Source organism: Haemaphysalis longicornis, unplaced genomic scaffold (genome assembly GCF_048455015.1).
Source record: "Haemaphysalis longicornis isolate Haplotype H1 unplaced genomic scaffold, Haemaphysalis longicornis Haplotype H1 scaffold_10, whole genome shotgun sequence".
Lineage (NCBI taxonomy): Eukaryota > Metazoa > Arthropoda > Arachnida > Ixodida > Ixodidae > Haemaphysalis > Haemaphysalis longicornis.
Genome location: NW_027526204.1, coordinates 50,409,470 through 50,425,776, shown reverse-complemented (window position 1 = coordinate 50,425,776; position 16,307 = coordinate 50,409,470). Strand labels below are relative to the sequence as shown.

The window sequence follows — 16,307 nt, the reverse complement described above, 5'->3', positions numbered from 1 at the left end:
TCATAATTTTTACCCAGCAAGTAGGGGTGAAACCTCAGGCCACATCGCTCGTTGATTGCGGGAAACTTGCAAAATAAAAAACCTCACATCTATGTCACTCTGCTGAATCAATAAAGCAAACAATGTCCGAAAATTAGGTAGCAATTTTAAAGCAGGATAAGAAGCTACTCAAGGAAATTCATATGCTATGCAGCACAATGCTTCGCTAGTTCATTTGATATCTTGGCTGCGGATTAAAAGCAGCTTCATAGCGCACTGATCGTGATGTGATCTTGTAGGCAAGTTGAATGTTTAGATTGGAAAGGTGAAGCTGATCTTTAAGGCACCCGTTTCCGCAGCAGCCACAAGTAAGCGCTACCAGGGAAATGCCACAACACACAACAGAGCGGCACAAAGCGATCTCTTGAATGCACTCTCAAAGACACCAAGAAACAAAATCTAGTTAGGTGAGCTTGTTGAAGCGAGGTAATATCCCCGTTTGAAACCTTTTTGGTGCCTTTTTGATTTCCAGTAAATTTAGTCTCTACAGGGTTGCCATACGATTACCGTGTAGAATTGGTGTTTGCGATAAAACACAGTCAAGTTTAGGATTTTATTTATTCCAATCCACTGAAGGTGCAGCTCTTTTATGTAGGTCGGTAGGGAGCTTTCACACCATACAGGATATTTGCCCGCATGACGGTTTATTTTCCGGGCTGTGGAACGCAGAAGCCCGCTCCCATCATGGCAGGCAGAAAGTTCCATCGCAGCAGACTGAGTTGAAAATGTGGCACTGAAAGAAATATGGAGTTGTTATTTGAAAGCATTCGCCCGTATAGTGAATGAAACATAAACGACACAATAAGGCTTTAAGTGCACGTCTGCATCCAAGACTCTATTAGGAGACACAAAAGCTAAGGTATCACAATGCGACTCCGGAGGAGTTTCTATTGATATTTAACATATCCAGGTACATCTGCAGTGTTTTCGTGCGGCAAATGTTTGGGCAAGATGTCCGAAATATACACAAAAGTGTGCGAACATACCGCTTTGTGTTTCAATAAAAAGGGGCCTGATTTTTTGTCCTATTGTTTTGGAAATTATGAATCTCTTATTATTTAAAAGAATAACTGGAAATGCCGTCGTTCGTCTTCGCTTCCTTTGAAATTCAGTGTCAAAGTAAAAAATACAATGACTACATAGAAAGCTTGGCGTCCATTGAGGAAATAAAGGCGGCTAACTTTATTTGCACCCCCGCAGTCTTCTATGCCAATCAACCAAGTGCAGGTACCCAGCGTAACTTTACTAGATCTTGATTTTCAAAACTACTTGAACCTTGACGGCCATCTGACACAAACAAAAAAGCTGTTCCAATCCAGTGCCCCGGTGACGCTCACTCTCTTGTAACAAGGAATCTGCCTTGATAATCCTGTTTTAAAATCCTTCAATGAACAGCATTATAAACAGCTTCTTACCAGTGTTAAGTTATATTTTTAGGTAGGGTGAGAAGCTGAAGCCTATCTGTTGATTTTCATTGTTTTGGCAATACCATTATATTTCTTCATTCTGAAATTACATTAACAATATCGAACCCTTTTTAAAGCCATACATGCAGAAATCAAGCATCCAAAGGTTTCAAAAGCTCTTATATATATAATAATTGTTTGGAAACAAAAAGACTCACAAAGACCGCGAGAAAATAAGGTAAGTAGACACAGAGACACATGATTAAAACTTTAAAAAAAGTGTACTGACGTTTTCGGAAGAGGACTTCCTTTCTCTGTTAAACGAAAGTCCACTCCTTGAAACGTCACTAAACTCTGATTCTGTTACGGTTTTAGTCGTGCGTCTCCGTCTTTTGTTTCTTGCATTAATGTATATACATGGAACATATACATATATATATATATATATATATATATATGTGTGTGTTTATGTGTGTGTGTGCGTATGCGTGTGTGCGTGCGTGCGGCCGCCTATCAAATTAGGGAAAAGTTGGACCATTCATTAACTGTCGAAGTGTACTTCTTCGGTCTCCACAAGTGATGTTGCCTTGTTCAGATGGCTTAAGGCAAGCATTTTTGCAAAACTGTTAGCAGGTAATTACTTTGTTATTGATGTCTAGGTGTTTCCGATTTCCTCACTCATTTTCACGCACACTTCGCCGTTGTTTTTGTTCCTTAGTATACATATAGCCTTGCCTGTATTCGATCGCGTGTGCGTATGGCTGACTGCATGTGCCTGTACAAGCTACAATTAACATTTGTGCTTGCCCTTTCAGGCATGTGCGTTTTATTTCTTACCACTGCTCCGGCACCTTCACAGCCAGCATATGCCCTAGCAGCCAGGAGGGCCAGGAAAAGAAAAGTCATCGCCACGTGGCATCTGAAAATCTGTGGAAATTTAAATTACACATGCCAAATTTAGGAGTACTATTCGTAAATGTTAACGTAAACCGTGTATTGCTGTGAAAAGCACGAAATAAAAATTCCGACCCAATGTGTACACCAAAACTCTGACGCGATCTGGCGTAGTTATATTTCCACATCCGGAAATCGCTTGTTACGCTTGCGTTACCCGAGATGTGGGGCATGCTCAAAGTAATTATATAAAACAATTTGGGTACTTATTTGGTGTAGTTGTAGAGGTATTGAGCCAGGCTTCAAGTGTTCAGCTTCCACATTTACGCTACCACCCCAAACTAAGGCAAAAACAAGATGATTTCCACGAGCATTCTCATCTTTTTGTCTTTTTATGTTTTAACAGATTACAATCCGCATTGTAGAGCTCATTCCAATCAAGGATTGCTCCACAAAAATATCAGCAGAGATTTTCCACAGGAACTCCGCACAATCTATTGTATTTTTGTACCCTCCAGAATCTCTGACGCCTGAGGGAAATTCACGAAGAGCCTTGCCACGAATTCTAAAGCTTTTTTTCCTCTCACAATAAGAAGCCACCTCGTCATGTTTTCGTTGAGGTAAGATAATCTTAATTTTCACTCCAAAGAACTGGAAATTTCTCCCGCCTAAAAGCTGCTCAAGAAAGCGTGATAGCAGTCCGGAAACGCTCACTTGACGGGGCTAAAAAAAAACAATAGTCGTAAGAAAAGAAAAACAAATAGAGCGAGAGCGTGGTTCTTTCAGTCATTAGTGATACTATATTTTTACACTTTCATTCTAGCTGTTATCTTTAAAACCTATAGGCTGAATATACAGTTTTCTTCTTTTACGGCCAAAACTTTACCTTCTTGCGCTTCATTATTTTGCAATGCTCTTTTCAAGCCCTATGTTTCTCACACTGCAAATCTAAAAGATGGGTCTTTAGCAATAAAAGATGAATTGAATAACTCTGTTCAGGTTCACCAGTTTAGATTTCCTGCGACATCACTATACTAACGCCAAGAAGAACCCTTTGGCGGTATTTAAAGCAATACTCTTTTCTGAATCCCGACCATACGAATGTTTTACGCGTTTATATCATTACATCATATGTATTTGCTACACAAGCTACCAGATTAGGTCTTTTATAAATAAAATACCCCCAAAAAGTGTTTCACAGCAGGCGCAGCGCCCATATTAGCATAACGCCGGAACCAAGTCTGTCTCTGTCAACCGTAGCCGCTCCACTAAGAAAATTGCGACGTGAGGACAAAAGTTCAGCAGGGGCTGCATGCCGTTAGAGGAGTTGGAACACTGCTGGGGATCGCCTAAATGCTCCACATGCTCCGAAGAATGTGAATGCCAACTTTCTGTGATTCTTTTGAGGAGAACAAGCAACGCATTCTAAGGTATTTCAAAAGAACGTGTTGCTGGACGTGTTGGTTTAGGTTTACTAACATACTGAGTGGCGCAAATGCACAATACACAAAAAAGAAGAGACAGACAAGCGCTACACTTCCATACCTTCAATCGCAACGACAGCAACGTACATTTATTGATACATCCCGACATGCGCAATACACAGACCGAGATTGCAAAAAAAGTTCTTACCGAGAAGAAACCCATGCTGAATTCAAGAATATGCAGGTAAAAACAAAAACGTCATGAAGAGTTCAGTTAGAACAAAATTCCTGTGAGCCAATAGGAAAGCCCGTTTACAAAACCGGGATTAACAATTGATATGAAATATTTTTGTACTGCGCAGGAATTTTCAAATCAACGTGTCTTTTATCACAATGGCTTTTAGGTTGTGCATACGGCACAAAACCTAGAGTTGTGGCATCGCTGTTCCCTATGTCGGTAGAGCAAAACAAATGTGCAGCTCGTTGCCAATAAGAAAGAAAGTTAAATTCGAAAACTCTTTTAATTATTGCAAAATGATTTTAGGTTGATTCATTGAAGTAGTTCATATTCCGCAAATACATAAAATATTTCACATTATGTTTACTGCCTGATTACTCAAGAAACTTTCGTTGGCATATATGACAAAGTTCAAGGTGAGAATTAATATGTTTTTCGAATGGTTTCGCGACAATTTAAAGAACTGACACCAATTGTTTGTCACGCCTGACAGCCTCAGAAAGAAAGTTTTCTGAATACTTACCAGAGTGTTGTGTTTCCCACCCAAATAGCTACGCTGAATTGCAGAAGCTTCACTACTGTAGATCAGAGAATTCCAAGAGCCTTTTTAAAGCAAATTCTACCAATCGTACCACCAAATCAGTATCACGTGATTTGACGCTTCTGTTTTGCTGTTAAGGCCCAATTATCTCGTAAAAACATTCGCCTGACAGCATTTCTATTGTTATCAGCTCCCAGCGGTGTTTTTCGTTTTGGAACATCTGAAAGGACAATTCTATTAGAAGAGGAGCAGGAAATTATCGTGGCTAGAGCAGTATTTTTTAAAGGGTTTCCTGAGTAACCTTGCTTTTGTGAGCTTTCTATCTGAGCATGACAGCCCACTACGCACGAATCCTCTTCATAAACAAAGTGACAGTTTGATATGCAAGCCACTATGTACGAGGACAGAAAGGATGTGTCCGCAAAAATTCTGCGAATTACTATTATGTTGCTATGGCTTTTGGTCACAAAATAGTGTTATCAATTGCTACCTCTACCTTGCACAACTATTGTAAATTGTTTACCTTCTAATACCTCTGATGTTAAAAAGGTGTGTTATTTATTAGATCGAACCAAATCATAAAATCCATAATGATGTTTCGTTGTTTCTTGAATAAATCATACCATAGTAATCGGAATAACACTCTGGTGAAGTACCACTGGATAAATTAGAAACGGTTTTCACAATATTGGTAGCGCAAGTCACTTTTTAAGCTGGAGCGCTATCCAAATTTATAATAAAATTCTAGACATATTCAACACATACTTCAAACAGGCGCATCAAAGAACCAGTAACTAGAAACAGCTTTTTTTTTGTCTGTAAATAAAATATATTTAGAAAAATCGTTGTGGCGATAAACCATAAAATATTTAAAACATTTGACAGCGTAAGCAAGCAGAAATGGGCCAAAACTTGCCGTTTCACCCGGAATTGATAACGTGAAGTTTGATAAAAGAAAAAGCATAATAGCTGTAATTGATAGACTGGTGATCGCAAACACAAATGGAGTCTTAGTGCGCTCGTAAATCTCCTGCACCGACGCGTCTGCACCATTTCTTCCTACAGTCGCCGTATCGCCATGTCTCTATCCAACAATTTATGTCCAAAAACGCTTCCCCAAGGTGGCACGAGATATATCAAAGGTGCTGCGGCCGCTAAAGAGAGCATTTTGGTGCTCGCAGATTTCTAGACACCTTGAATCTTTGACGCTCCCCCCGTGCCCAAGTCACAAAAGAAGCTGCTATTCCTGAACTGGGAAATTCTATACACCTTCTGATTGTGCGGCCAATATAATAGGTTATACAATTAAATCTTGGTGTAACTACGTTGGCTAAAGTAAGACATTTTTTCTTATAGAAAGGTTTTTGTTATATGCAGGTCTCGTGTTATGACTCATGGCAATGGAGTAGAAACAACATCAAAAGGCTAGACTTCAGTGAACGTGAACTTCTCTTTCATGGATTTATTTCACAGTCAAACACTCTGTGAAAGTCGCCTACTGTTTTTGCACCATCTAAAGCACTACACAGCGTTCCAAAATCAAGGTCACTTATCGTTATATTAACAAACGTAACATAAGTATCACTTTTGCCCGTTTTTTCTATTGGTGCCTTAATGCGCTTCAAGAACCAAATTTTTGCAGGTAGGGAGCCTTTATGCGAACGTGGTGCTTTGTAGCAACCTCAAAATGGTTGAGTGGGCGCGAGCTGTGATAATGTACCAGGCGCCGACATCCTTCTTTCTCGCCGCCAATGTCGCCATTCATATTTGCGAGCTTGTCTTGAAAAGACCCAATTTTTTGTTTTGTGGCAGCAGAACTCATCACCGACAAAACAATACCCCAGATAGCAATAGAGACTTGCGACTACACGCTAGCAGGACGTCCCAGCACCTCAAAACATACGTCTCAAACCCAAACCGCACTCGTACGTGTGAAACGCACGGTAGTTGGTCGTACTGACGGAAAAAAACGTTAAGTGTACTTTTTCTTCATACACCACGTGGTGTCACGCCACATAAGTAAAAGCAGACGTGATGCAATGTTAGCAACTGGTAACGTTGCATAATAGTGATACATTTTTCTTTTAGGTGATTATAAATGTTTTCGTAGAGGTTGCCGGCTTACAGTACTACTAGGATTCTTTATATCAGTTAACTTCTCCAGCCTATTTTTCAGTAAAATGTCAAAAACAAGGACTAGTCAGCTTGCTGACTTCGTTATATCGAGGTTACCCGCCGCAACGTTTTGTTACAAAGAGGTCGCAAACGTGTGACCTCTAATTGGAGTGGTAATAGAGAATTTAAGAACTTCGTTAAATCCAGGAATTGGCGGCATTGATGTTAGTTAAATCCAGGTTTACCTGTTAACGCTGTTTGGCGTAGGTTAGCTTGCTGCAGGGTAGCACACATTGAAGGGGGATGGTAAATTACACAAGCTACACAAACAAGGAAATCAGAGGTCCTGAACCTCCAACACCGTCCGTCATTGAGGGGTTATGGGGAAATCACTTAAAAAGTATTTCTCATGATGTGCGCAAAGTGATCATTGCAGGGGTTAGTGTAAGCATCAATTTTGTGACAGGGGCCGCCGCAGTAAAAAATATAAATTATTGCGAATTCTTTAATTGTGAAAGCTGTCAATTTTGGAGCAGTAATTTTTTGGCGTTTTGATTGAATGCTAGCGGCGTCTTTCCAACGTGATGTCATTATTATTCAGTTGTAACTGGGTAATAAAGTGTCATCTTACAAAAACGTAATGAATATATTTCTTATACTCTTGGGGTAATACTAGCGCTGCTCTTAGTGCAGAAGCAAAATGACTTTTCTGTTACAGATGGTACCTGTCCTAGTCAATATTCTCCTATGTGCTTTTGGTCCAGCAGAATTCTAATCTTCTTGCAGACGCCTCGACAGACTTGATGTTAGATAGCTCTATATTACCTTTAAAACCCAGTATTTCTGCGAGCCGAATATTTCCCTCTTTAACGGTATTCTCGGCATACTTTCTTTTCAGGGCCTTCGCACCCTTCTTTGGCTAGTTCCAGTACCAATCCCCTGTTGTTACTACAAATACTCGCGAAAGGGCGCCGAAGTCACTGAATAGACTGCACAGAGACACGAGTGCGGCGGGACGACGGGGAAACGACGTTGACGGAGTTTTAGGATATGGTGTGAGGGGAAGCCGAAACTTCAGGACCGTAGAGGTGACGTAGGGGCATGTGGGGTGTGGTAGAAGAAAAGTACTGAAGGGAGTGGAATGTAGGAAGAGCAATATACCAAATTAGAAGTTACAACAGAAGGGGGGAGGTACACTGGTCTGCACGTGCCTTGAGGGGGGTAGGCGATGGGAGTTTAAAGCCAGGTGGAGGGGCGAATCCTTAGGCTAGTTTAGGGTAGGGCAAAAAGTAGAATACCACAGGAAAGTGCGTTGATTACAACAAAGGTCCCAATAAAAATCGAGAGCCTCTAATCATTATCATAAGCCACCCAAAACAAAAGACTATCATTTTCATTTTATTTCTAGAAAGTATTTGCCTTAATTCATGATTAATTTCGTAGTTTGTACTATCAAGATAAAATAATCAGTAGCGTCACGGAGTACAAACACTCCAGTGTATACTTATCTGAGTCAATCCAGTGGATTAAACATGTAGAGTATATAATAAAAAGTCCTGTAAAATGTTATATTTTATCTTAGGAACTCTAATGGTGCATCCAGACGAGTAAAAAAACACCATATTTTATGCATGTCCGATTTTGACCTGATTATGCATGTGTAGTGTGGCACCCACCCCAAAAGTATCTTGTAAAAAGATCAGAAAAGCTAAACAACCAGGCTGCGTGTTTTGTTACTCGCAATTGAGACCCTTTTGCTAGCATTTCGGTTATTAAATCAACCCTGATATGGGAACCACTGCAGCCCAGTCGTAAAAAGTTAAGGTTCAAATTTTTACACTGCATTTACTACAATGGGCATGGGAGCGTCGCCATAATGATCCTGATAAACTTGTTCGACTTCTCCGTATTTCAGGATCGTTACGCAGATTCAAAACGCTCAGATGAATTGTTTCTTGTTGCGTTCCAATGCCCACAACTGCTCTTGAAAAATGTGCATGAGTTTATGAGCGTGATCAAAGTGTTGTTGTCTGGAGACGTTGAACTATATCCAGGCCCTCCGACAACACGCAACAACTCGCAGACCCAACCCGCAGGCCTGGAGGAATTACCAGGCAATGACGATAGCGAGCCAGTAATGCCATGCTTGGGTTTCTTAAAGAACGCACTTAGAAAAATGAAGAAGGCCAACTCCGCATATCTGAATTCAATTCAATGCCTAAGCATTACTCTGGAAAAAATAAATGAAAAGGTTACTAGCATGTCTGAATGCCTTGTCTGTGTTGAAATTATGGTCGAATCTCTGGAATCACTTCGTAATGACGTGGCCTTGGAAAAAAACCAAAAGTGTAATAAAAGAAAACGAAGCCAAATAAATCCCGCTAGAGCAATCTTAAGGGCAGAACACGCAGGAATAACCTTTTTTTAACGTTGCCGACTTGCCAGATGACAAATGGGAACAATCAGATGAAAAGGTTTTGAACTTAATACGTAAGAAAATGGCGGAACCATTTCAGGCGCGGATATTTCACCTGCTCATAAGATAGGCGCACCACACCCGCTAAACATTAGGCCTATAATCGCAAAGTTTTCTTATTTCCAATCTAAACAACAGGTTCTGCATGCGAAATCGCAACCTAAGGAATTAAACATTACCGCCAGTGAAAATTTTTCACTATCTACAAGGCATGGACGAAAAAAAACTGGTCGATTTGCAAAACAAACCTCACAGGATGAACACTTCAGCCTTTGTTACAATAAACTCATCCTGAAAAAGAAATCTTGCATGTATTGTGCCGTGACTGATGCTGTTTATAAAAAAAGTCAAAACGCGTTACTAACAGTTTGCCGCATCAAGTTGAATAAAAAAACGCTACTGGCCAAGATAACGCCGGCCATTCATCGTCGCCATAGGTATCAGACCGTGGTCACCGGCGCGTGCAGAAATTCGATGATAAATCAATTCTTTTCACTAATATACGCTGTGTCGTCCGCAATAGTGGTTCCATATCTAGAACCGCCGATACAACGGCAGCTGATATAGTAGTTTTAATTAAAACGTGTCTCAACGGCTCTGTGCATAATCATGAAATTTCTCATTCACAAAAGAACTACCACATATTCTGCCATGACCGGCCCTAAAGGCATGGTGGTGGCGTTTTGATTCCTGTATAAGATGGGTTACCTTGTTTTAAAACAAATAATATGGGTGCTCTAGAGTTTATTTACGTGGTATAAAGAGCTAACTTCACAAAGCTTATCTTCTGTGTTTGCTATCGGGGACCTTTCACGGCAGTGGAATTTTGTACTGACCTCCACGACTCTTTGTGTGCCAATCATACCAAATTCCCTGATAATCCCATCTTTCCTTTCGGCGAGTTTAAGTTTCCTGATTTTACTTGATCATGCCCCTCCGCTACTAGCAACAAATCCTGTGAATCGACTAACTTTACAGAATTGCACTTGAATTTTTTTTAATGCAACTTATTACAAAGCCAACAAAAGTAACCTCTTCTACATCCAGTATTTCAGACCTGCTCATAACTCCCGTACCCGATTTTGGTTCAGACATAACGTAGCTGCGGGGTACCAGCGATTACAGCATACTTAATATTCAATTCAACTTACCATGCCGTAAGTCCCCTAATAAGACTAAGGTTATCTGTAAATATGCTAATGGAAATTTCCGCGCTATTAGCGATGGCTTAGAATTTTTACTTGATATTTTCGTGTTGATTTGATAAACGGTCGGGTAATGATAATTGGTGGATTTATCGAAATGTCCTTCACAGACTAATTGAATCGCATGTTCCACGCAATTTTATTACGACTAACCGCCAGTTTTTTTGGTATACTCGCGCTTTAAAACGGCTTGTCCAAAAGAAAAGAAGAATAAAAAAACCCACGTTTTGTGAAAGATCCGAGCAGTGGTTAGCCCTACGGACGGCCAGTGAGATATATAAAAGCGCCTTGGAAGATGCGAAGAAAAAAATAATGGAATGTCACGTTACCCTCACTGTTATCAAACGATCCCAAAAGATCTTGGAACACTGTGAATGAGGCGAACCGCTCAAGTTTATCTTTTTTTTTTATTCTCAATCTAACCCAATAGCCGAATGTGCTTGCGCTGAAGCGCTAAACGATGTATTTATGAAGGCTTTTTCTACTGCTCCTAATCGATCATTCTCCAAGTATGGCAATGATGCAAGATTTGCAATAAATCCTATCAGTTTTGACATTGTTAGCATAGTACGTATGCATAGTACGATGATGGCATAGTACGATGATCTATAATTATCTTCTTCGAGTGGTCCGCACAATATAATGCTAATTTTTTTAAAAAACACGAAGGCCTATTTAGACATTATATTAACTAAAATACTTGACCAATCATTAGAACCCGGAAATCTGCCTGACGACTGCAAGATCAATAAGTTGGTTCCACTCTATAAATCCTGTTGCCGTCATTTATTAGGCAATTGCAGCCCAATTTCATTAACCACCATCTGCTGTAAGATCATAGAACATGTCATATTTTCACACCTAACAAACATTATTGAATCTTTCTGTATTTTACTTCCTGTTCAACATAGGTTTCGAAAAAAATTTTCCTGCGAAACTCAACTCGCAACATTTACAAACGGCATGCATTGCGTGCTCTATCTGACTTCTGAAGTTGATTGTATATTTTTATATTTTTGCAAGACATTCGACAAAGTGTCTCACCAATTGCTTCTCTACAAATTGCATTGTCTTAATATTGACCCTAATGTATAATTGTGCATTGAGTGTTTTTTGACTAATCGTTTTCCAATATGTGCATGCTAACGGCCATAACTCTTGAACAGTTTGTGTTACCTCCGGGGTTCTTTAAGTATCTATGCCTGGCCCGTTACTCTTTCTTATTTTTAATAGCGATCTGCTATAAGTCTAGCATCTCCAATAAACCTTTTTACGGATGATTGTGTACTATACCATGAAATAAAAGGCCCTAACGATGTTTTTGTTCTACAGAAAGACCTTAATGCAGTGTCTAAATGGTGTTCCAGTGGCATATGACTTTTAATTTGAGTAACGGTAAAATATAATGCTCTTTTTTCGCCGTGAATCCTCTTGCCGTTCATCTTATAGTATTAACAATTTTCTTTTACAATTGGTAACCTAGAATAAATATCTTGTCGTAATTCTCACATCAATCTTGTCATGAAATCTGCACTTCAGTACTACCACGCCTAGAACTAACCGCATGCTTGGGTATATCCAAGGAAAATTTCAAAACTTTTGTATCGATTAAACGTGTTTTGTGTACCTTACTAATCCGTAGCAGACTCGAATACGCTGCTTCTGTTTGGGAACATTTTTTCTATATCTCTAATCCACACTCTTTGAGCAGTAAAAAATCAGGCAGCCGATTTCATTTTTGGAACTACGACCAGTTTTTCAGCGTAATGCTCATTAAAAACTCCCCATCACTTCTGCCCCTTTCAATGTGCAGAAACATTTCGCGCATGTGCTGTTTCTTTCAAATATATGAGCCGAATACTTCACTTAAGAACGCACTATTCACGCCATCAATATATCTCATCTCGCATAGATCATTTGCGAAAAGATGGCGTGCCTCAATGTTGTACTGCTTCCTATTTCAATTCATTCATCCCTAAAACATTTGCGCAGTAGAATCAACAGCCTTCTTCCTTGATGCTTGTAACCAAAGTAGAACAGTTTAGGCAACAACTGACTGACTTCTACATTCCCAGCTAAGTTTCAAATTTCTTGCCTTGTGCTTTGTTCGAAATATTGTGCATTTCGTAGGTTTGCTTAATGAAGTCAATTTCTGTTTGTACCAAAGTGCTACGTTTTACACGTGCAAATAAATATGCCGTGATCGTTTTTTTACTCTCGTTACACAACTAGGCTGTATATTTCAGCCAGCTTTCTTTCGCAATTCACCGCAAAGGTTTCCGTGCTTTTTGTATTTTTATTGATGTATTCATTTTTTACCACTCCCCTCAATAATACCCAATTAGCCATGAGAATATCCCAAAGAAATGAATGAATAAATAAAGAAATAACTAATAAATGAATATATAAATAAATAATTGAAAAAATAAGTAATTCAGTAACAATAAACAAGAAAATAAACAATAAATAAATAAATAAAGTTTTCACGAAAAGGGCATGATTCTTCCCACAGAACAAATACTCCTTGAACTTCTTTTTTTCAAGAACAGTATGTGAGTGAAATATTTTCTGAGAAATTGGTTAGCCTACAAAACAACGATCTTTTTTTCTACCATTTATGATCAACGTTGTGTTCGTTTTTACCAATATGAATAACTGCTTTTGAAAAGGTGTATAAATGTATAAATGCATTTGTCTACACTTCTGTGTACATGTTGCATGTCCCCCTGCAATAAGTTCCTAGTGCGATGTAGGTACATCGTAATTAAAAATAATTCGTGCACTTATTTGTAGCCTAGCTACGGCAGCTTCTGTAGTAACGGCGCAGCGCAAAGGTCACCCCCCAAACACTTTCCAACAGAGAACTGTTTGCCTGAATATTTTAACGCAGCTTAAGAAGTTCTAGGACAACTGGTGGCTGGAGCTTTTACTTGATATTGTACACTGCTTTTCGTTCTGCGGCCAAGCAAGCATTAAAAAAACCATGTACCGCGGGATGAGATGGACATCGACTTTGTAACGCGAGTGACCTAGGATCGATGTCAACAAGGACAAAAGTACCCTTTTCAAAGTCTCTCGGTGGCTGCAGGACACCACGTAACGCTTTAGCCAGGGCGACAAGCGGGAGCACTAAGGGCTCTGACTTAATTCGGAAAACACACAAAGCTGGTTGGGATTCGATCCTGTGCGGCCACCACAGCAGGCAACTGCGCTAACCATTATGCAGCGCTGGCATTGTGCTCCTTCCAGATGAACCGGTGGGCTGATGCGTAGAACCGGGGAAACAGTTTATTCTGTTTTTGTGGAACCCAATCACGGAAATTGCCTGGTAAGTGGTGGGGGGAGAGGATCGGATAGATCGGCGTGAACGAAAAGAAGCTGCCCCAGCATTCCTGCCATCCCGGCTTTCATTTGTCAAGGGCACCTTCCCAAAAAAGAGACAAAAAAAGAACAACAGAATGGAAATTTGGACGGCGCGTCTTGAACGAACCAATCAAGGAGCGCCAGCGCCGACGCACCGAGAACTCATGGGCTAAGGTGGCAGCGCACTGGTCGGCCAATCAGGGAAGGCCGCGCATGGGACCATTGGCGAGATGGCCAAATAAGGACATAGAAGAGGCTAAGTGCCAATGAGAGTGCGCCACGGGAGAGCCCAGAAGGTATAAAAGCGGGGCGCACAAAGGGGAGGCAAGACAACGGGAGGCAGACAACCAGGAGGCGGCCGGAGTATGTGAGCTTCACGGAACGAGCCAGGGGGATGCGACCAGGCCATCGACCATGCCATCCGAGCCTGGGCGGGAGCGGGCCGACTTCGCATCGGCACCGTCATCCTAGGTGCACCACGAACCTGTGTGTTCGTGGCCCTAGCGGCATCGGTCGGGCACCAGCGACCAACGACCATGCTCCATCGACGTTCGTCTCGACTGCCCCGAAAGGCTATGTTCGGGCCGAGCCTACCTGGAACCTACAGAGGCAGCGGCTACCAGGGGGGAACCACCGAGGAAGCACGCCGTCGAAGGGATGACCGGGCGCGTCAAACGCCGGCATTGAAACGAGACAAGGATGGCTACTACCACCGAGTCGCGGCCACGCAACGGGTGCGACACATCAGCGCCGACGACAGCGGGGTAGGCAAGTCATGTAGGGAAGCAGTTGTAAAGGACACAACTAGGGAGTTGTGGTACAAGAGAAATTAACTAGAACTTGGTTAAGGAGTGTATTTAGATTGTAATTAGTGTAGGACGTTATTGTAGAGACTTTTGAGTTTTGATTTGAATTGTATATTGTATGTTGAATTGTATATTGTATATTGTACTCAAACACTCAATTTGAATTGTATGTTGAGTGCTTTGCCTGAGGGTTTTTTTGTGTGTGCATTAAATCTATGTTTTTAAACACGTCAACAGCTTCCCTGTGTCCATTGCTCCGAGCTGGTAAAGACCACCCCATCATCCGTTCACGTGACACTGGCTATCGGAGCAATTCGCATCAAAATATGAAAAAAAGATATCGAACAAAGTGATCCAAACACAATGGTGCATTGCAAGTCCGTTTGACGATCGGGTGGTTTTGCTTTCCCATCAGGTAAGCAAAGTTAGGTTACAGAAATAACTTGCATTTATTTATTTTATCTTACGAAACCAGGCGTGAGTGGGCATGAAAAGGTATGTACTTCGTATATACTGTAAAACTCAAACTGGACAACTTGTGGAAAACATGTCTGCTTTTTTCGGGAATCCTTAGGTTTCTCGTTACATCGGCCTGGTAGATCGAATGCTTGTCGTATGCACACGTGTATCACCACCGTGAATCTTTTGTGAGCTTTGCGCTGAGTTCAAAAGCTGGTGGTGCTTGCCGTTAATAGAATATTGGAGGCACACGGAGGTATTTGCGAATGTGGGTGAACTTTTGGCTTAGAAAAAAGCCCGAAATGTTCACCCCGGGCGTATTCTTGGATGGGAAAAGCCGACTGAAGTTTTACTGTGTCGAAGACAATCTTTCATTCTCATGCATGTAAAAGGGAAAAGGTTTAATAAGCCGCCTCAAGACCGGGTAAATTAGTCACCACTGAAGGAGGTAAAAACTGGAAGTACCATGTACCAGGCTCAGTGGACGATGTGAAGGTACAAGCCTAGCGTATGTGCGAGAGTACGGTTGACACGTTTAGGCAGGTCATTGTTGTACATTAGAGGCACTCGTGTTCCCCTAAAAACAAACTGTGATCTGTAACAAAATGTTCAGTGGGAATGATACCGGAAATTAGGGAACAATTCCGTAGTGCAAATTACTGTCTATAACAAAAAGTGAATGACATTTTGAAGTAGAGATACTCGGAGGCAGCTTTGTTTTTGCACAACGTGTGACCAAAGGGAATGCTCGATGCGGTGAACTCGCCTGGATTTAGCCACCCTGCACAGTGGAATCTGAATTGATTGCGAACACCGAAAACGTTTCGGCCGCAGAGCAGGTGGAATCCAGAAGAGGGGACGGTAGCGAAATTTTAGTTATTGCAACTTTGTTTTGTGTGCAGTGTAGCTTAGGACCGCACAATTTCTGTCGGGGTCCGTGCGCATAGCATTTGCAATCTCAAAAAAATCACACAGGCACGGGCTCTAATTGAGCCTGTGTCTGGTAGACCAGAGAGAGTTAGTGTCAGCTGTCTTACCCATTCGGCTTCGAACGTGAGTTAGTACCCGAGAGTCGAACGGCTAACTACGTCGGCCTTGACGGTGCGGAGTACCCTAGGACCACCAAATGTCTGCCCGCGTACATCCGTGTGCACACCACCATCAGAAAAAAATCAACCGAAATTAGATTTGATCCGTGAGTAACAGTTTTATTTAGAAAATATTCATGGTCCAATTCACGGCTCAAATCGAATGACGGTCGGGGTGCTTATTGGATGTCACTAAGGGCGCAACATGCCGTTATTTCGACACCGCGTACGTCGCACCCTCGCCATCATCCAT

The 16,307-nt window shown here is 41.2% G+C and overlaps 2 long non-coding RNA genes across 2 annotated transcripts in view; both read left to right on the top strand.

Annotated features, from left to right (window-relative positions):
* Positions 1 to 16,307, top strand: part of LOC144158513 (uncharacterized) — a 114,782-nt gene that overhangs the window by 71,332 nt on the left and 27,143 nt on the right. The gene's annotated exons all lie outside the window — the stretch shown is intronic.
* Positions 894 to 14,707, top strand: LOC144158514 (uncharacterized). Its single transcript, XR_013320106.1, has 3 exons — positions 894 to 1,683; positions 2,858 to 2,959; positions 7,556 to 14,707. It is a non-coding gene; the product is annotated as an uncharacterized LOC144158514 (long non-coding RNA).